Source organism: Ornithorhynchus anatinus, chromosome 4, assembly GCF_004115215.2.
Source record: "Ornithorhynchus anatinus isolate Pmale09 chromosome 4, mOrnAna1.pri.v4, whole genome shotgun sequence".
NCBI lineage: Eukaryota > Metazoa > Chordata > Mammalia > Monotremata > Ornithorhynchidae > Ornithorhynchus > Ornithorhynchus anatinus.
Genome location: NC_041731.1, coordinates 124,985,498 through 125,007,420, shown reverse-complemented (window position 1 = coordinate 125,007,420; position 21,923 = coordinate 124,985,498). Strand labels below are relative to the sequence as shown.

Here is a 21,923-nt window from a genome sequence, read left to right as displayed (position 1 = left end):
GATAATAATAAATGCTGTAGCAATTGTTGAATGTTTACTATGTGCCAAGCACTGTACTAAGAGCTGGGGTGAATACAAGTAAATTGGTTTGGACACAGTCCCTGTACCACATGAAGCTCACAGTCTTAATCCCAATTTTACAGATGAGGTAACTGAGACACAGAAAAATGAAGTGACTCACCCAAGGTCAATAGAATCAATATAAATATAAATTTCGTATTCATTCATTCTCAGTTAAAAGGCCTTGAAAGCTGCAGGTGAAGTTCTTTTCAGGGGACATTTCTTTAAGAAGAAAATTTCTCCTTTTCTAGTTCATATATTTTCTCAACAGGTCTTGAAGATATTAGGAGGACACCTTGAGGGGAGAGATTTTGCAAAAAGCAAATTTTTCTTTTTCCACCTCAAATATTTTCTTTTCAGACCTTGAAGACCTGAGGTAGAAGAATGAAAAGCAGAAGGCTGTGTTTGCATGAAGCAAACTTCTCCTTATTCACCTCACATAATCTTGAGTCACTCTCAATTTAAAGGCCTTGAAGGCTTGAAGTGGACAAATGCACAGGAGGTGTGTCTGCATGAAGCAATTTTTTCCTTTTCCGGCTTCATATATTTCTCTTCAGGTCTTGAAAACCTTGGAAAGTACATTAGAAGAGTATTTACATGAAGCCAATATCTCCTTTTTTAACCCCATCTATGCTCTTTTCAGGCCTTGAAGAGCTTAGGTAGGAAAATAATCAAGCCAGTTTTTGAATGAAGCAGATTTCTCCATTTTTCAAACCTGTATATTGTCTTTCAGTCAAATTCAAGCAGGAGATTGTTCACATGAAGTACATTTCTCCTTTTCCAAGTTGTATATGTTCTCTAAATTCTCTATTAAAGACCTTGAAGGCCTAAGGTGGAGTAACAAACAGAAACGTTTTCTGCTTGAAGCAAAAGATCTCCTTTCCCAGCTCATAAGTATTGTCTTTCCAGGCACCCGAACGCCATAGGTGGAAAAATAGATGGATATATTTTCTTTTCATGAAGCACATTATTACTCTCGCATAACAAATATTCTTATTCATTTTCAATTAAAATGCCTTAAAATCGAGAAGTGACATAACAAAAAGGAGATATGTCCAAATGAAGAAAATTTATCTTTTTCAACCCAAATAGTCTCTTTTCTGGTCTTGAATACTTTAGGGTAATGAAATAATAGCAGGAGATAGTTTACTATGCGGATAACTCCCAAACCTCCCTCTCCAGCCCTGATCTCTCCCCTCCTCTACAGATCTTCTTCTGTAGAGGGTAATGAAAATAGATGGATATATTTTCTTTTCATGAAGCACATTATTACTCTCGCATAACAAATATTCTTATTCATTTTCAATTAAAATGCCTTAAAATCGAGAAGTGACATAACAAAAAGGAGATATGTCCAAATGAAGAAAATAGATGGATATATTTTCTTTTCATGAAGCACATTATTACTCTCGCATAACAAATATTCTTATTCATTTTCAATTAAAATGCCTTAAAATCGAGAAGTGACATAACAAAAAGGAGATATGTCCAAATGAAGAAAATTTATCTTTTTCAACCCAAATAGTCTCTTTTCTGGTCTTGAATACTTTAGGGTAATGAAATAATAGCAGGAGATAGTTTACTATGCGGATAACTCCCAAACCTCCCTCTCCAGCCCTGATCTCTCCCCTTCTCTACAGATCTTCTTCTGTAGTTAGGTCATCTCTACTCGGATGTCCCACCGACACCCTAAACTTAACATGTTCATAACAGAAGACCTCAACTTTTCACCCAAACCCTATCCTTTCCCGACTCTCTTAACGTTGTTGACAACACTACCATCCTCCCTCATTCATAAACATGTAAACCTCGGGATTATTCTCAACTCATCTCTCTCATTCAACCCATGTATTCAGTCTATCACCAAATCCTAACTGTTCTCCCTTCATAACATCTTCAGAATCTGCCCTTTCCTCGCCCTTCAAAGTGCTACTATTCTGATTCAAACACTTAGAGCCCACTTGGACTACTTGATCAGCCACTTCTCTGTCCTCCCTACCTCCTGTCTCTCCCAACTCCAGTCTGTAGTTCAGTCTACGGCCCGAAACTTTTTTCTACAAATAATTTAGTCTATACCTCCCCGCTCCTCAAGAACCTGTAGTTGCCAATCCACTTTGGCATCAAACAGAAACTCCATACCATCAGCTTTAAAGCACTTTCCTATAAAATCCCAACTCCAACATTCCACTTCAGTTTTAGAACTAACCTATTTACTCTGCCTCGATCACATCTATCTCATTGCTAACCCCGTGCTTATGTCCTGCCTCTGGCCTGAGACTCCCTCCCTCCCTGTTCCACCACTTTCCTGCTGGTTGACCTTGGGCAAGTCACTTCATTTTTCTGTGCTTCAGCTTCCTCAGATGTAAATTTGGGAACCCCTCCCTCTTCATAGCTGATAGACCACCACTCTTGCCACCTTCAAAGCCCTCCTAAAATCACATCTCGTCCAAAAGACCTTCCCGTACCAAGCCCTCATTTTCCCTACTCCTTCTCCCTTCACCGATGCACTTTTAAGAACTGATAGAGAAGCAGTGTGGCTTAGTGGAAAGAGCCCGGGTTTGGGAGTCAGAGGTCGTGGGTGCTAATCCCGACTCCTCCACTTGTCTGCTGTGTCACCTTGGACAAGTCACTTAACTTCTTTGGGCCTCAGTTACCTCATCTGTAAAAATGGAGATTAAAAAATGTGAGCCCCACGTAGGACAATCTGATTACCCTGTATCTCCCCCAGCGCTTAGCACATAGTAAGCGCTTATCAAATACCACAATTATTAATTATTATATCCACCCCAATCTCAGCCCCACAGCACTAATGCACATATCTGTAATTCATTTTAAAGTCTCTATCCTCATCGAGACTGTAAGCTCCTTTTGGGAAGAAAACCTGTCCATTGTACTCTCCCACACATTTAGGACAGTTTTGGTGTCTCTCTCCCCTCTTTTAGACTGTCAGCCCGTTGTGGGCAGGGATTGTCTCTCTTGGTTGTTGAATTGTACTTTCCAACAGCTTAGTACAGCTCTCTGCACATAGTAAACGCTCAATAAATACGATTGAATGAATGAATGACATTGCTCTGCTCACAGTAAGCACTCAATAAATACCTCGATTGATTGATTAAAATAAATATAGACCTCATGCCAAGTAATTCACAATCCCTGTGCACTAGACCATACTTTAGTTCTTCTCTGATAATCAGTAAAGTTCTTCTATGCTTTAGGAAACAAAAAATACTGCCGCCTTTGTTCATAAAAACAGCATAGAAGCAGCATGGCTTAGAGGAAAGAGCCCGGGCTTGGGAGTCAGAGGTCGTGGATGCTAATCACGGCTCTGCCACTTGTCAGCTGTGTGACTTTGGGCATCACTTCACTTCTCTGTGCCTCAGTTCCCTCATCTGTAAAATGGGGATGAAGACTGTGAGCCCCACGTGGGACAACCTGGTTAGCTTGTATCTACCCCAGTGCTTCAAAACCTTACTTAAAAATCACCTCCTCCAAGAGGCCTTCCCAGACTGAGCTCCTCTTCCCCCTCTACTCCCTCTGCCATCCCCCCTTTACCTCTCCGCAGCTAAAGCCTCATTTTCCCCTTTTCCCTCTGCTCCTCCACCTCTCCCTTCCCATCCCCACAGCACTGTACCCGTCCGCTCAACTGTATATATTTTCATTACCCTATTTATTTTGTTAATGAATTGTACATCGCCTTGATTCTATTTAGTTGCCATTGTTTTTATGAGATGTTCTTCCCCTTGACGCTGTTTAGTGCCATTGTTCTCGTCTGTCCGTCTCCCCCGATTAGACTGTAAGCCCGTCAAACGGCAGGGACTGTCTCTATCTGTTGCCGACTTGTTCATCCCAAGCGCTTAGTACAGTGCTCTGCACATAGTAAGCACTCAATAAATACTATTGAATGAATGAATGAATGCTTAGAACAGTGCTTGGCACATAGTAAGTGCTTAATAAATACCATCATCATCTTAAAATCCAACTATGAAGAAGTTCCGTATGTCTCTCATTGGGTCTTTCTGCTGCTGGCAACCTGATGACCCTGAATCTACCCCAGCGCTTAGAACAGTGCTCTGCACCTAGTAAGCGCTTAACAAATACCAACATTATTAACATTATTATTAGTTTTTGGACCTTTCTCTTTGAAAGAGATAATCAGATCTTTCAGAATCCATTTATTTTAGTGACTTTGATTTGGAAGAGAGAAATTCTAGACCCTTTCCCCTGCAAAATTGGACCCACTCCAAATAGAGGAGAAGAATTTCGAGTCAGCAAACTACAGCTGTTACCACCATCTCCTAACGCCTAGAAAGAAGGTGGAGCTGCCTCAGAATGTGCTTTTTCACCTCAAATAACCTCTTTGAAAAAACAATTTTTGCAAAGTCTTACTCTACTGCAGTAATGGTGCTCTGATGCTGGTGGGCAAGGGGACCGTGCCTTGTTCATTTTTAATTAAGGTTAATCAGGGTCACGCACAGAGACTGTTTTGGTTGGATGCCGTACTCTGTCTGTGGTAATGAAGGAAATGTTTACTCTCCAAACATTATCAGAGACAGTTAGAAGGCTCTTCCAGTTCATTAATTTACATGTAATAATGAGGAGAGGAGAGCCAGAATGCTCTGCACCTGTTCCCTGTCTCCACACCACAGCTACAGTTAGTCTAGGCAGCCTTTAAGCACTCTTCTGGCACTAATTCGGATTATGTAGTCTGACCCAACACCAATTATATTCAGCGTGAGATCGCTGACAGCAGAAATGGATACGTTTGCCAATCCTTCTGAAGAGCAATTTGCGCTTTCTCTCGGAGTTGTGTTAATAAGGTCGCCCGTTAGGTTCTGACGAACCAGAAGGAGCCAATGAAGAGAACGTTAATAGTGATGATTCGCCCCTATGGTTGTGCAGATTGTTACTAGTGAACGCAATGATTTCCGAGTTCATTTTGCGGAAGGAAAACGGCTCCACACAGGTCCCCCGGTTTGCCTGGCTTATGACTCTGGCACTGTGCCGTTTCAATCCCGGACCCCACTTGAGTCACTCTGACATGTTCCCTGAAGGAGAGGAGGGATTCTTCGTGGTAACACTTCCGTCAAGCCGAAGGGTGCGTGCTGGAGGGGTTACACACGTCAATCGTTGAGAGGCGTGATCGTGGCGGGAGGGTCGGTGCGATAATCGGCCGTCTCATGTGACCTGGCGATCAGTCAATCGATGCGATTTATTGAGCACTAAGGGTGTGCAGAGCACCATAGTAAGCGCTTGGGGTGTCAAAATACACATCAGCGGGACCGTTTCTGCAGGGGCGACACCACCTGAACTTTTGGAGTTGTTTTCCTCTACTTTGGAGAGGGAAAAGAAGGGTAAATGGGTCTAACTGAAAGTATAAGGGGAATTTAGTTCCAGGCAGAATGTAATTACCACAGCTTGGAAGTTTGCCAGAGTGGCAGGGCTGACTTCCACTCCTACAGGAAGGGCCGGGGCAGCTTTAATGACCGCCAGTGCTCAGGGCTTCGGTTTTATGTCTTCTTTGAAAGATGGATGAAATATGTTGCTAGGCTGAGACTCCCAGATTTATTTTCACTTGTAAACAGTTATTTGAACCTGGGCCTCCAGGGGAGCGAGGCCAGTGCATTCGGTAAACGGCACCATTTAGAGTTCTCTTCCCGAGGGCAACCTCATTTTGCAGAGGCCAGGGGCCCGGGTGGTCCACAAAGCTGTTCTGGACTGCGATCCCTGACGTTTCGGGAAAATCAGCTGATGAAAAAATTCACAGACCAATCTGCCAATCTGAACAAAAGTCGCTTCTATTCCAACATTTCCTCCCAGTAGAATCCTGGTAACACACAGAAAAATACGAAGTCTGGCACTCTCTGACCACCCCAGTTTACAAATCACTGAACAGCTTTCCATTCATGTATTTATTCATACAGTGATGGGCGTATTTGCTAAATGCTCACTCTGTGCCAAGCATTCATTCGTTCATTCAGTCCTATTTATTGAGTGCTTACTGTGTGCAGAGCACCGTACTAAGGGCTTGGAAAGGTACAGTTCAACAATAAACAGGCACATTCCCTGTAATAATAATAATAATGTTGGTATTTGTTAAGCGCTTACTATGTGCAGAGCACTGTTCTAAGCGCTGGGGGAGATACAGGGTAATCAGGTTGTCCCATGTGAGGCTTGCAATTAATCCCCATTTTAAAGATGAGGGAACTGAGGCACAGAGAACTGAAGTGACTTGCCCACAGTCACACAGCTGACAAGTGGCAGAGTCGGGATTCTAACCCATGACCATATAAACAAACTGGATCCAGTCCCTGTCTCACATGGGGCTCATAGTCTAATGGGAGGGGAGAATAAGTATCTTATTCCCATTTTAGAGTTGAGGAGACTGAAGCCCAGAGAAGCTGAGTGTCTTGCCTAAGTTCAAAGCTCTTCCTAAGGCAGAACCGAAATTAGAATCCCCATCTGTAAAATAGGGATTGAGACCGTGAGCCCTATGTAGGGTGTGGACTGTGTCCGATCTGATCATCTTGTACCTACCCCAGTGCTCTGTAAGGTGTCTGTTACATAGGAAGGCCTTAATCCATACCATTTAAAAAAAAAATGAAGCTTTGGGGCAAATTTAGGCATCGTTTGCTGAATACAGAAAGGCTCCTGCGATAATCTTGCGATGCTTCGGTTTGGGAAAGGTATCATTTTTTGTGGACAAATATCGGGTCCACCCAAATAAGAGCAGCAGCATGGCATAGTGGATAGAGCACTGGCCTGGGAGTCAGAGGGTCATGGGTTCTAATCCCAGCTCCGCCCCATGTCTGCTGTGTGACCTTGGGCAAATCACTTCACTTCTCTGGGCCTCAGTTCCCTCATCTGTAAAATGGAGATTAAGGATGTGAGCCCCATGTGGGACCAAAGACTGTGAACAACCTGATTAGGGGGTATCTACCCCTGTGCTCAGTGCTTGACACATGGTAAACGCTTAGCAAATCCCGTCATTATTATTATTTTTATTATTATTATTGTATGGTGTCATCGATTGATGCAGGGCTCGAACCTCTCCATTTCCTAGAGTGGATCCTCATGGTTATTGACTCACAAACCGAACCCCATATCTTTGGGCCTTACTTATAACCTCTGAAATAGAAAATAACTTCTGCCTTTCCCTAACTCATATTCTCGCCCACCTCCCCTTCTTCATCCTATTTGTAAATTATTTCAGTTTCTGCTTTCCCTGCTTTAAGATCCTGGAGGATACTCATTGTGTCTACTTCCTCTAAGGACTCTACCAGGTGCTTAATAAAGTGCAGGCAGTGTGGCCTAGTGGAAAGAGCATGGGTCTGGGAGTCAGGAGACCTGGCTTTGAACCCCAGATCTACCAACTACCTGCTGTGTGACCATGAGAAAATCATTACCTTCTCTGTGCCCCAGTTCCCTCATCTGTAAAATGGCAATTAAATATCACTTCTTCCTCCTACCTAGACTGTGAAACCATGTTATCTGTGTCCAACCTGACTATTGTGTATCTACATGGTTTCGAATCCCGGCTCTGCCACTTGTCAGCTGTGTGACTGTGGGCAAGTCACTTAACTTCTCTGTGCCTCACTTACCTCATCTGTAAAATGGGAATTAACTGTGAGCCTCACGTGGGACGACCTGATTACCCTGTATCTCTCCCAGCGCTCAGAACAGTGCTCTGCACATAGTAAGCGCTTAACAGATACCAACATTATTATTATTATTACCTCGGCGTCTAATGCAGTTCTTATCTACCTCGGCATTTAATGCAGTTCTTGGCACTTAGTAAGTACTTAACAAATACTACCATTATAATAAAAATCTTGTTGATTCACTTATTAATCGATGAATAGATTTCCATCAGTTAGACCCTAGGGGTTGCAGCATGATGTAGTGGATGGAGCGTGGGTCTGGGAGTCAGAAGGTCATGGGTTCTAATCCCTGCTCCACCACTTGTCTGTTATGTGACCTTGGACAAGTCACTTCATTTTTCTATGCCTCAGTTACCTCATCTGTAAAAGGGGGATTGAGACTGTGAGCCCCATATGGGACAGGGACTGAGTTCAACCTTGTTTGCTTGTATCCATCCCAAAGCTTAGTACTAAGCTAATACCACACTTATTAATTATTATTATTACTGGTTGTCAGGGTAAACTGACTAATATCTAGAGGGAGGGCATTTTTGGTGGAGTGCAAAAGTCTGACCATGGAGATTAGACCAACATACCAGTACTTGTGCAAATAATGATGTTACCTCATCTGTAAAATGGGGATTAAGATTGTGAGCCTCACGTGGGACAACCTGATGACCCTGTATCTACCCCAGTGCTTAGAACAGTGCTCCGCACATAATAAGCGCTTAACAAATACCAACATTATTATACAATGTAAAGGGAAGGAAGAAAACCTGTACTTTTGGATAGAAAACATGGTTAGACAGAAGCAAATCCCATAGACCCCCTAAACATTTGGACACAGGTAGTATTCCACAGGTGTAAGGGAAAGGAAATATTTCTTCCATTAGCTTTATTTTCTTTGATGATCATATATGTCAAAATGCCCATTTGCTGTAGGGAAATGTACTGTTAAACATAATAATAATAATAATAACTGCTTACAAGTTATGTTAAGTTATGTTATGTTCCAAGCACTCTGCTGAGCAATGGGGTAGATACAAAAGAATTTAGTCACATACAGATCCTGCCCCACATGGAGCTCACAGACTAAGGGGAAAGGAGACCAGGTTTCGAATCACCTTTTTACAGATAAGGAAACTGAGGCACAGATAAGTGACTTACCCAAGTACTCTGTGCCTCAGGTACCTCATTTGTAAAAGGGGAATTAAGATCGTGAGCCCCATGTGGGACAGGGACCACGTTTAACCTGATTAGCTTGTTTCTACCCCAGCACTTAGTACAGTGCGGGGCACATTGTAAGCACTCAACAAATACCATTAAAACAAAATAAAAGAAGATATCACAAAGCAGACCTGGAAGAGCCGTGTCTTGGAGCCCAGATATCTTAACTCCCAGCCCTATTCCCTTTCCACTAGAAAACGCTGTTCAGCTACCTTCATAAACAGTGCTTAGAACAGTGCTTTGCACATAGTAAGTGCTTAACAAATACCCTCATTATTAAACACACCGCTCTACTGGTGAATAGAAAGCTAGTGGGTGAGAAAATGAGGAGAGTGAGAGAGACAATGAGAATCTTCTTTTTCTTTTGTTGTCGTTATGGAACTTGATAAGTACCTATTATGTGCCAGGCACTGTATTAAGCACTGGAGTAGATACACGGTAATTGGGTTGGGCACAGTCCCCGTCCCATAGGCGGCTCACAGTCTTAATCCCCATTTTCCAGATGAGGTAACTGAGGCATAGAGAAATGAAGTGATTTGCCCAAGGTCACACAGGAGACAGGTGTGGAACTGGGATTAGAACCCAGGTCCTTCTGACTCCCAGGCCTGTGCTCTATCTACTAAGCCACGCTTGCATTAATGGATACATTGAATGCTGTTTTCTCAAACAAGATGCCCTTGGAATTGTCCAAATAGAATTAATTGAACACCATTGCAATGCTTCAGACAAATCAAAGTCTCATACATTCTCTGAAAAAATGGGAATTTACATGAACATCAATCACTTTTTTGCAAAACGGACGGGTGTCCTGAATCCCGCTCCTCTTTACCGTCGAAACTCTAATCGCTGTATCTCTGTGGGAACTATATTCACGGGTCCAATTAAATCGACCTGGGCTGGAACTTGAAGGAAGCCGCCGACCCTCGAAGGAAAAATTCGGCCTTCGAGGGGACTGAAATCTCAGCCCCCGGTTTCCGCTCTGAATTTAAAACTCAGTTTTCAGGTCCACTCCGGGAATGGTGGTGATTTTTAAGCCATGGCGGTGTTTGGTGTTCCTGAGTATGATAGCATGGAATCGGCCCAGGGAGTTTTTAGTTAGAATGAGTATGAACTTCAACACGAGAAGAAATGATCGGAGCATGATTCGCCCCTCGGTGAATATTGGCGAGTTGAGGAAAATCCAGCAGATGGCATTGCATGTTCACTTATTCTCTCCTACCTGCCGGGCTCATCTCTGGGCCTCAAAATGCTAAATTGTCTTGTCGCCTTTTTCTTTCAGTAACTAGACTCTGTTTCTTGTAAACCAGTAAGGCGAAATGCTCCCAGACACAAGGAAAACGAATTTCTCCTTTCTTTTCCCCAATGTATGGCCCGATTGTTCAAATAAGGGGCCGTGGGGAGTTTTGATGGAGCTGCTTTCTGAAAAGAGATGGACAGTAAATCCAGGTCAGGAGTTTCCAGTGAGGCTACGAACGCTCTCCTTTTATTCTTCATTCAAAGGAAGGCAGATCCCACGTCTAATTGGGGGTGAAAAAAGTGGTGAAAGACATGGGGTTGTACCATCGTCTAAAGAGCAGGAAAATTCATTCAATCAGTTGTATTTACTGAGCTCTTACTATGTGCTGTACTAAGCGCTCGGGAGGGTACAACAGAACAAAATAGCAGACACATTCTCAGTCCGGCATATTCAGATATCTAGCTAAGTCAGAATAATGAAGTGTGTGGTGGTTTTTTTTTAATGCAGTTTTGATGTGTCATGTTGGTGGTGACTTGGCAGTTTAATAGGAAATTTTTCTCAAAGAGAAATTTGATCTATGAGCTTTTCATTATACTTGTAAGGGGTCATTACTTGTCTGATATTATAAAGTGCTTCTGGTATTAAAAAGCGCTTTGGGGAATTCTGTGAATGATGACACAGCTCACAAATGAACATTCCAGTCTCTTTTCTCTCTCACTCCCTGTGGGTATCTTTTCTTTTCCTCTTACTCCTCTTGCCTACTGTCCTCCTCATCTTCTCTCTTGTCTCGTTCTCATTCTCCCCATCCCTTCCAGCCTCTAGCTATCTAGGTCTTATCTCCAGGTAGAAGTCTGGGACTCGTCACAAAATCTTGCTCCTTAAGGTGAAGGGAAAGGAAAAAAAAAACCCCACCTGAATAAAGTGTCATCAATCCATTCATTTACATAAAGCACATTTTTCCATCTTACCTGCTGCATTTTTGTGGAACCATGATCTACAATGTAAAAGAGAACTCACATGTACTGCATGTATATTTGCCTAGACTTTGCACACAAACAAACGGAGGCCAATGTTTTAGAACGGTTTCAGAGATCAACAGATGCAGCGGTTTCCGGAAGACAAGTCCCGAGGCAATGGAAAGCATGATATAATTCCACTTCCGTGATTTGGCTTGTTTGTGTATCGATGATAAACCCTTGCATTCACATTGCACCTTTCCTCTGAGGCTCTCAAACTGCGTCACTGAGAGCAATTAATTAAGCGTCGCAACACACATGCAAAGCAAATATTTTTATGCCCGATCTACAGATGGGGAATCGGCCCCCCAGAGATTGGATCTAGGCACCCTTAGGCTTTCAGGGAACACTTGCTGAGTTGGAGATGAGGAGGAGAAGGGGGAAAAGGAAGGAGGAAGCGGGAAGAGAAAGGAGGAGGGAAGGGAGGGAAGATGAACGTTATTCTCAAGGTCACAGACACATCTGAGGTGAGGCAGAAGACTAGAATTCTGTTGCCTATTCTGGCTTTTAGGGCTCGTAATCTATCCTCCTGTTGAATCTGGAACCAGTTTCTCTGATGCTGCTGCTTCATTATTTCCAGTGAGAAGCAGCGTGGCTCAGTGGAAAGAGGTCAGAGGTCATGGGTGCGAATCCCAGCTCTGCCACTTGTCAGCTGTGTGACTGGTCAAGTCAATTAACTTCTCTGTGCCTCAGTTCCCTCATCTGTAAAATGGGGATTAAGACTGTGAGCCTCACGTGGGATGACCTGATTACCCTGTATCTACCCCAGCGCTTAGAACAGTGCTCTGCACATAGTAAGTGCTTAACAAATACCAACATTATTATTTATTATTATTCCAGTTACCATTTACGTTCATCAGTTTGCACTGAGATTTAGGAGAAATTAACTGACCAGTAAGTAGCAACTCCCTCTCTTCAGCCTTGAAACTTCTGGAATATGAGATTTCCTATGTTTTAATTAAAGCCCCATCCAGCCTCCTTGACTTCTGCCCCCACGAAAAACCTGCAATTAATGATATTTCCCAGTGATCAGGTAAAATGAGCCATCTGCGTATTTCCCTGTCTGCAATCTATTTTAAATGCCAGGCTCTGCCTTTAATAATAATGAATAATTATGGCATTTGTTAAGCACTTACTATGTGCAGAGCACTGTTCTAAGCGCTGGGGTAGATACAGGATAATCAGATTGTCCCACGTGGGGCTCCCATTTTAGACGGTAAGTTCCTTGTGACTACCACTCTACCATATTGTACTTCCCCAGACACTGGATACAGTGCTCTGCACACAGTAAGTGTTCAATAAGTGCCACCGATTGGTACTTACAGCCTCAAGACTGTAACCTCGCTGTCGGAGGGGAACACGTCCACCAATTCTGTTGTATTGTATTCTCCCAGGCACTCACTACAGCGTTCTGCTCACAGTAACGGCTTGACCAGTGTCGTTGATTGACTGATCAGTTGTTAGAGGGGGAGAATTAATGTTGGTATTTGTTAAGCGCTTACTATGTGCAGAGCACTGTTCTGAGCGCTGGGGTGACACAGGGGAAATCAGGTCGCCCCACGTGAGGCTCACGGTCTTCATCCCCATTTTCCAGATGAGGGAACTGAGGCCCAGAGAAGTGAAGTGACTTGCCCACGGTCACACAGCTGACAAGTGGCAGAGTCGGGATGCGAACCCGTGACCTCTGACTCCAAAGCCCACAGGCTAATAGTATTTTACTCAGAGAAGTAGCATGATCTAGTGGATAGAGCCCGGCCCTGGGAGGGAGAAAGAAGTGAGTTCTAATCCTGGCTCTGCCACTTTGCTGTGTGACCTTGGGCAAGTCACTCTAATTCTCTGTGCCTCAGTTACCTCATCTGTCAAATGGGGATTCAGTCTGTGAGCCCCATGTGGGACAGGGACTGTGTCCAACCCGATTTGCTTCTATCGATCCCAATGGCACATAATAATGTTGGTATTTGTTAAGCGCTTACTATGTGCAGAGCACTGTTCTAAGCGCTGGGTAGATAACAGAGTAATCAGGTTGTCCCACGTGAGGCTCACAGTCTTCATCCCCATTTTACAGATGAGGGAACTGAGGCACAGAGGAGTTAAGTGACTTGCCCCCAGTCACACAGCCGACAAGTGGCGGCGCTGGGATTCGAACCCATGACCTCTGACTCCAAAGCCCGGGCTCTTTCCACCGAGCCACGTTGCTTCCCAACTACGCTTCTCAACTTAACTATTTGTTAAGCACATAGTAAGTGCTTAACAAATATCACCATTATTCTCATTACTCCAAACGCTCTTCCGAATCTGAAGAGATTCTTCAGCTTTAAAATGGTCAGTGAATCAATTGTATTTATTGAGTGCTTACTCTGTGCAGAGCGCTGTAGTACATGCTTGGGAGAGTACAAGCAGTGTGCGTATGAGAAGCGGCGCGGCTGAGTGGAAAGAGCCCGGGTTTGGAAGTCAGAGGTCGTGGGCTCTAATCCCGACTCTGCCGCTTGTCAGCTGTGTGACCTTGGGCAAGCCACTTCACTTCTCTGTGCCTCAGTTACCTCATCTGTAAAATGGGGATTAAGATTTTGAGCACCATGTGGGATGCCTGATTACCTTGTCTCTACCCTAGCGCTTAGAACAGTGCATTGCCCATAGTAAGTGTTTATCAAATACCGTCATCGTTATTATTATTACCATTACAACCGATGATCCATTCATTCATTCAGTCTTATTTACTGAACGCTTACCGTGTGCAAAACACTGGACTAAGGTCTTGGGAGAGTACAATATAGCAATAAATAGTCAAATTCCCTGCCCACAACGAGTCCCCAGTCCAGAGGGCATCCGGTTCCATCCATCTCGTTTCCTCATTCGGCCCTGATTTACTAATCCCGGCTTCGCCTCCTGTCTGCTGCGTGACCTTGGGCAAATCATTTCACTTCTCTGGGCCTCAGTTACCTCATCTGGAAAATGGGGATTGAGACTGTGAGCCCCACGTGGGACAACCTGATGACCTTGTATCAACCCCAGCGCTTAAAACAGTGCTTTGCACATAGTAAGCGCTTAACAAATACCATAATTATTATTATTATTATTATTATATGGGACAGGGACTATGTCCAACCCGATTACCTTATATCTACCCCGGTTCTTAGAACAGTGCTTGGCACCTACTAAGCGCTTAACAAACTCCATGGTTATTACTGTCATTACGCTCAATTTTCTAGATTTCCAAGGTTTAGTCTCAGTGGATCAGCGCCTCGGTGAAGGTCTGACACCTTGATGCCTATTCCAACGTCACGCCTGCCCTTCGGGGCCTCGATCTCCAGGGGGTTTCCGCTCTTCAGAACCTGCCGTGTGCGTTAACGAGAGATCTTGTGGAGAAGTTGTTATTCCAATTGGGCTCCCGACCGAAGATCTTCTAGGAGAGGCGGGGCTCCGGGGGGAGAGGGAGGATCGTGTCCTTTTAATGGAGTTTAAGGTGCAGGGAGATATCAGGTAAACAAGAAACAGGAGGCTAATATGACCCAAAGGAAGCTCACAGACTGAATCCGGTGGCTCCTGGGTTCACCTTAAGCCTTCTGACTGCAGAGGTGAAGGATGGGAAATGCTGTCAGGAAATTTCGACCGCTGTTGTCCCTTATCTACGCTAACGAGGCTATTATTACTACTACTACTACTACTAATTGTGGTATTTTTTAAGTGCAGGCACCGTACTGAGCGCTGGGGTGGATACGAGTTAATTAGCCTGGACACAGTCCCTGTCAATAGGCTGGCCTCGGTGACTTCCACAGCGGGCCCATTGCTGTGTAGGGATTGCCTCTGTTGCCGAATTGTACTTTCCAAGTGCTTAGTACAGTGCTCTGCACAAAGTAAGCGCTCAATAAACACGACTGAATGAATGAATGGGTTTGAGAGGCCGGACCCCCTACATCTAGCAGAAAATGTGGCTTCCTTCCTCTCTGTGCAACTGTACAGTAGTGGAAGCTCTCCTACACTCTAAGCTCCTTGAGGGGAGGGACCAAACCCCAAGTGCTTAGAACAATGCTCTGCACAGAGTAAGTGCTCAGGAAATGCCATTGATTGGGCTGGAGACTTACACTAATAGTGGTAATTGTTAAGCGCTTACTATTTGTCAGGAACTGTATCAAACTCTGGGGTGGATACAAAGCAACGAATCAGGTTAGCCAAAGTCCCTGTCAATCAATCATATTTATTGAACACTTACTGTGTGCAGAGCGCTGTACTAAGTGCTTGAGAGAGTACCTCGAAACGATGCGACATACGCACCCCCCGCCCGGCTCCGCGGTCTTAATCCCCATTTTTCTAATGAGGTAACTGAGGCACAGAGGTGTTAAGTGACTTGTCCAAGGTCAAACAGCAGACAAGTGACAGACCTGGGATCAGAATCCAGGTCCTTCTGTCTGCCAGGCCTCTGCTCTATCCACTAGGCCAGGCAAGTGGGCTGCTTAGGGGGAATGATGTAGTATTCTTTTTCACCAGTTTTCTAAATGATCTGCTTGATTATGAAGGGGATACAATTGGGATATGTTAGAGAGACTACTTCATTTCCTTTGTCTCCATATGGACCAGCTTTGCATCCTTGAGCAAGTCACTTACCTACTCTGTGCCTCAGTTCCCTCATCAGCAAAATGGGAATTCAATACCTGCTCTTCCTCCTACGGGCCATGTGGGACCTGATTATCTCGTATCCACTCTGGCGCTTAGTAAAAAGCTTTGCACGCAGTAAACACTCCATAAATACGATTGTATGAAAGAATGAATGAGAAGTGGCGGAACAGGGATTAATAATGTTGGTATTTGTTAAGCGTTTACTATGTGCGGAGCATTGTTCTAAGCACTGGGGTAGATACAACGTAATCGGGTTGTAATCACAGTCTTCATCCCCATTTTACAGATGAGGGAACTGAGGCACCGAGAAGTGAAGTGACTTGCCCAAAGTCACACAGCTGACAAACGGTGGAGTCGGCATTAGAACCCGTGACCTCTGACTCCCAAGCCCGGGCTCTTTCCACTGAGCCATGCTGCTTCTAGAACCCGTGACCTTCTGATGGCCAGGCCCGTGCTCTATCCAGTAGTAGAAATAGTAGTAATATGTTTGTCTTGTCTTATGCTGTCAAGTTTTCTCTGACCCATAGAGACTCCACGAACACATCCCTCCCAGAAGGCCCCACTTGCCATCTGCCATCGTTCTGGTAGTGGATCCATTGAGTTTTCTTGGTAAAAATCTGCAATTGGTTTAATAATAATAATAATAATAATGCTGGTATTTGTTAAGCGCTTACTATGTGCAGAGCACTGTTTTAAGCGCTGGGGTAGACACGGGGGAATGAGGTAGTCCCACGTGGGGCTCACAGTCTTAATCCCCATTTTACAGATGAGGGAACTGAGGCACAGAGAAGTGAAGTGACTTGCCCACAGTCACACAGCTAAGTGGCAGAGCTGGGATTCGAACTCATGACCTCCGACTCCAAAGCCCATGCTCTTTCCACTGAGCCACGCTGGTTTACCACTGCCTCCTTCCACCTAGTAAACTTGGGTCTCTGCGCTCGACTCTCTCCCGTGCTGCAGTAGAATGTTTCCCTGAATCCATACTTTCTAAGCTGGCTTCCTTCCTGCCTCTTTTCTCCCTTCCTTCCCTCCTGGCTTTGCTTCAAGGCCCTTACAGAATGTTTCATTTTTCAGTCAGTCTCTAAGCCATCCACTTTCTCTCTGAGAATCAGTCAATCACTCAGTGGTTTTTATTGAGCACTTACTATGTGCAGAGCACCCTACTAAGCACTTGGGAGAGTGCAACACACAAAAAAATAGGAGGCAGTTTCCTTGCCCATAATGAACTTACAGTCTAGTTAATAATGATAATAAAAATGATTATTAGTCTTATTCAATAGTATTTATTGAGCACTTACTGTGTGCAGATGACTGTTTTTATGATTTTGGTTAAGTGCTTACTACGTTCCTGTCCCACGTGGGGTTCCCAGTCTCAGTCCTCATTTTACAGATGAGGTAACTGAGGCACAGAGAGGTGAAGTGATTTGTCCAAGGTCATGCAGCAGACAAGTGGTGGAAGTGGGATTAGAACCCACAACCTTCTGACTCCCAGGCCTGGGCTCTATGCCGTATTGCTTCAAACCCCTCTGCCCTTCATTCCACGAGTCAATTCCCTGTTTAATTTTCTTCTCCCAAGGTCACATCCTCCCAGCTCCACACTTGTGTATTTACAGCTGCCCGTCGCACTTATGTCCATATTGATTTTTGAACTCTTCTCTTTAAACACTTCGTTATTCACTTACCCATCTTTCCCGTATCTTTTCCCTCCTAACTATTTCATTTCGTGCCTGTCTCCCAGTTCAATTTGCCAAAGCAGTTTGTGGGCCAGGGCTTTGTCTTTCTCCCCCATTAAATTCTCCCTTGTTCCCTGCTCAGTGCTCCGCGTAGAGTAGGTGCTCAGTAAGAATCACTTACAGGTCGATCTACGGTCAGCCGAGATTCCCTCACCTTTCTTCAGTGCTTAGAACAGGGCTTGGCACATAGTAAGCGCTTAACAAGAGCCATAATTATTATTCTGCTCCAGGTCTGGACTGATATGCTGATATTCCACTCCGGGCCTAAGTTAACTCGGCTCCTTCTTCTCATTCTCACCCCTGAAGGACTCTCGCTGCCTTTTCGCTTCTCTCTTAAGAGGACAAGAAGACTCCGGCTTGCTTCAATTCCACCGCACATTGAACGTCCCGGAGCTAAAAATGATCTTGGCTGCCAAGCGGATTCATTCCTGAAAATCTGATGCTTCAGAAACTAAGCCACAAATGCAGAAGACAAAAGACCAAACCAACCTGGAAGCGATTCCGACGTCTCTGATCAAGACCTGGGAAATCCATGACTTTAATAACTGTGGAGAATTGCAGAGGTGTTGGGAATTATAGATTTATAGAGAAATGGCTCGGTCCAGTGGAGTAGAGCATGGGAAGTCAGGAAATCTGGGTTCTTTTGGGTGCTCTGTGCTCTAGGGCAGGTCACCTTACTTCTCTGGGCCTCAGTTTCCTCATCTGTAAAAAGGGATTATAATACCCGTTCTCCTTAATAATAATAATGTTGGTATTTGTTAAGCGCTTACTATGTGCAGAGCACTGTTCTAAGCGCTGGGGCTTTCTTCTGAAACTGAGTGCCCCATGTGAGATAGAGACTAGCTGATCTAGACTATTCCCTTCTAGACTGGAAGCTCCTTGAGGGTAATGGACGTGGCTACCAATTCTGTTACATTGTACTCCCCCAACTACTTTTTACAGTGCTCTGCACACAGTAAGCGCTCAATAAATACCACCGATCGATGGATTGATCGGTCTGATTGCGGTGTATCTACTCCAGCGCTCAGCACGGTGTTCGGCACAGAGCAGGCCTTGACAAATACTTTTCAAAAAATAGAGGAATTTGGGGAAAATGTAGTCGATTTCTGGGTTCAGTGTAACTCTCCCACTGCTTCATTTTCAGAAATGAAGATACGGGGGCCCGTGACACCAACTGCAATTTGTGTAGTATATATATATTTTTCGGAGGAGGTGAGAGAAGTTTATCCCAGAATCTCATCTCTCTCTCTTACTTCATGGCAGAAAGAGGTGGTTATGGGCAGGGAGCGGGTCTGCTAATTCTGCTGTATTGTACTCTCCCAAGGGCTAGCAAAAATAATAATGATCATGGTACTTGTGTCGATCTCTGTAGTACAGGGTTCTGCACCCAATAAGTGCTCAATAAATACCATCGATTGATTGATTGATTGATTGATTGATGAGGACCCTGCAAAGAAATAAGAATCCGGTGGAGAGGGGACCATTGGTTTTCACTGTAAAACAGGAGATATTCTCTGGTTGATATTCGTGCTTAGAGAAGCAGCGTGGTTTAGTGGAAAGAGCACGGGCTTGGGAGTCAGAGGTCGTGGGTTCTAATCCCAGTTCCATCACTTGTCAGCTGTGTGACTTTGGGCAAGTCACTTAACTTCTCTGTGTGTCAGTTACCTCATCTGTAAAAATGGGGATTAAAAAATGTGAGCCTCACATGGGACAATCTGATTACCCTGTATCTACACCAGCACTTAGAACAGTGCTCTGCACAGTAAGCGCTTAACAAATACCATAATTATTATTATCATTAACACCAACATGTAATGATGGTGTTAGTTAAGCGCTTACTGTGTGCCAGGCATTGTTCTAAGCAGTGGGGTAGATTCAAGCTAGTTGGGTTGGACACAGTCCCTGTCCCACACGGGGCTCACAGTCTCAATCCCCATTTTACAGATGAGGTAACTGAGGTATGGAGAAGATCAGTGACTTGCCCGAGGTCACACAGTAGACGACAGCAAACGTGACCAGAGCAGAACGATCCCCTTGTATGGTGGAATGATCCAGGTTTGCACATTTGCTATCTGGGCCGAGATGTGAATCCAAAATATACCAGCTATTCAAGTAACAGCCCAAAATATGCATTTCGTAGAAATTTCTGTTGTTTGCCTAAATCCCCAGTAATACTTTGTATTTGCATAGCACCTCTCATTATAAAATATGCACCAGCAGAGTGATTTGTGTGTATATGCATTTTCCAAAGAAAATTCTGATTTATAAATGATTTGTAACAGATTGCTATACCCTCATCTGTTGCTCTTTTTAATATCTCTAGAGCACGCTATGACACATCCAAAACTAATTTATTGGGAGAAAGCAAGTACTTCTAGTTGTATTTACTTAATTGTAAATATCACTTCGACGGTAATTGTTTGTACTACCCAAATTTGAAGGAATGGTTCTAATCCATTTTATAGCCCATTTATATTCATTGTGTAATAATGAGAGGAGCTGACGGAAAATCATTATTTAAATTTAAATGTACTTAATGTTCACATTAAATACATTCCTGAGCACAGTCACAATTCTTTATATACATAATTAACTCTAGAAAATCACTCAAACATCCCCAGCTACTCTCGTTGCTTCACGGGCTAAGGCAGAGGCCTCTGCAGAGAGACAGCAGTTGTTCAGGGCGGTCGGCTTTAAGTCCACTCTCTCCCTGCTTCTCTCTCGCCACCGCCCAACTACTTCGCTCCTCTAAGGGCCGCTTCACTTAGGAGGAAGCCGTGTAGCCTAGTGGCTAGAGCACGGCCCTAGGAGGCCGAAGGACCTGGGTTCTAGTCTCTGCGCCGCCAGGTGTCTGCTGTGTGACCTTGGACAAGTCACTTTCCTTCTCTGTGCCTCAGCTCCCTCATCTTCAAAATGGGGGATCAATAACGCGTTCTCCCTCCTACTTAGACGCTGAGCTGCTCGTGGAACCTGAATAATTTGTATCTTCCCCAACGCTTAGTATGGCACTTCTCTTTAAATTACATATTATGAATTTCTTATCTATTCATATTAATGGCGGTCTCCCACTCTAGACTGTAAGTTCGTTACGGACGGGGAACGGGGCTGCTCATTTATTGTACTGTACTCTCCTGGAGGTGATTGAGGTACAGGGAAGTTAAGCGACTTGCCCGAGGTCACACAGCAGGCAGGTGGTGGAGCCGGGATTAGAACTCAGGTCCTTCTGACTCCCGGGGCCATGTTCTATCCACTAGACCACGCTGCTTCCCGGGTTCGTATCTCCACACTCTTCAAAAGCTTCAGATGGTTGTCCATCCACCAGCCCACCAAACAGAATCTCTGTAGCATCAGATTTAAGGCACTTAATCAACTCTCCTTCTCTGACCTAGAATTGCCGAACGCTTACTCCATCCCTAATAATAATGTTAATGTTGGTATTTGTTAAGCGCTTACTATGTGCAGATCACTGTTCTAAGCGCTGGGGTAGACACGGGGGAATCAGGTTGTCCCACGTGGGGCTCACAGTCTTCATCCCCATTTTACAGATGAGGTAACTGAGGCACCGAGAAGTTAAGCGGCTTGCCCCAAGTCACACAGCTGACAAGTGGCAGAGTAGGGATTCGAACCCATGACCTCTGACTCCAAAGCCCGGGCTCTTTCCACTGAGCCACGCTGCTTCTCACACCCACATCCCCACCCACACACTCCTCTCCTCTAACACCAACCAGCTCTCAGTACCTCCATCTCGTGCATCTCCCCACCGACCTCTTGCCCACATTCTCCCTCGGGCCTAGAATTCCCTCCCACTTTAGATCTGACGCTCCATCACTCTACCCATCTTCAAAACCCTCCTAGAATCACTTTTCCTCCAAGAGGCCTTCCCGGATTCAGCCTTTTTATTTCCCCTATTCGTCATCCCCTCACCATTAGCGGTGCACTTTCTCATGTACCCCTTAATGATAATAATAATAATAATGCTGGTATTTGTTAAGCGCTTACTAGGTGCAGAGCACTGTTCTAAGCGCTGAGGTAGATACAGGGTAATCAAGTTGTCCCACGTGAGGCTCACAGTCAATCCCCATTTTACGGATGAGGGAACTTAGGCCCAGAGAAGTTAATTGACTTGCCCACAGTCACCCAGCTGACAAGTGGCGGAGCCGGTATTCGAACCCATGACCTCTGACTCCCAAGCCCGGGCTCTTTCCACTGAGCCCCGCTGTCTGTTACTCACCCCAGCCCATAGTACTTAGCCAAGTCACTTCGCTTCTCTGGCCCTCAGTTACCTCATCTGTAAAATGGGCATTGAAACTGTGAGCCCCGTGGGGGACAGGGACCCTGTCCAACCCGGTTTGCTTGTATCCACCCCAGCGCTTAGTGCCTGGTACATAGGAAGCACTTA

At 44.6% G+C, this 21,923-nt stretch overlaps 1 protein-coding gene across 1 annotated transcript in view; it reads right to left on the bottom strand.

The window, feature by feature from the left end:
• CLNK (cytokine dependent hematopoietic cell linker) overlaps nt 1-21,923 on the bottom strand; it is a 208,208-nt gene that overhangs the window by 99,005 nt on the left and 87,280 nt on the right. The gene's annotated exons all lie outside the window — the stretch shown is intronic.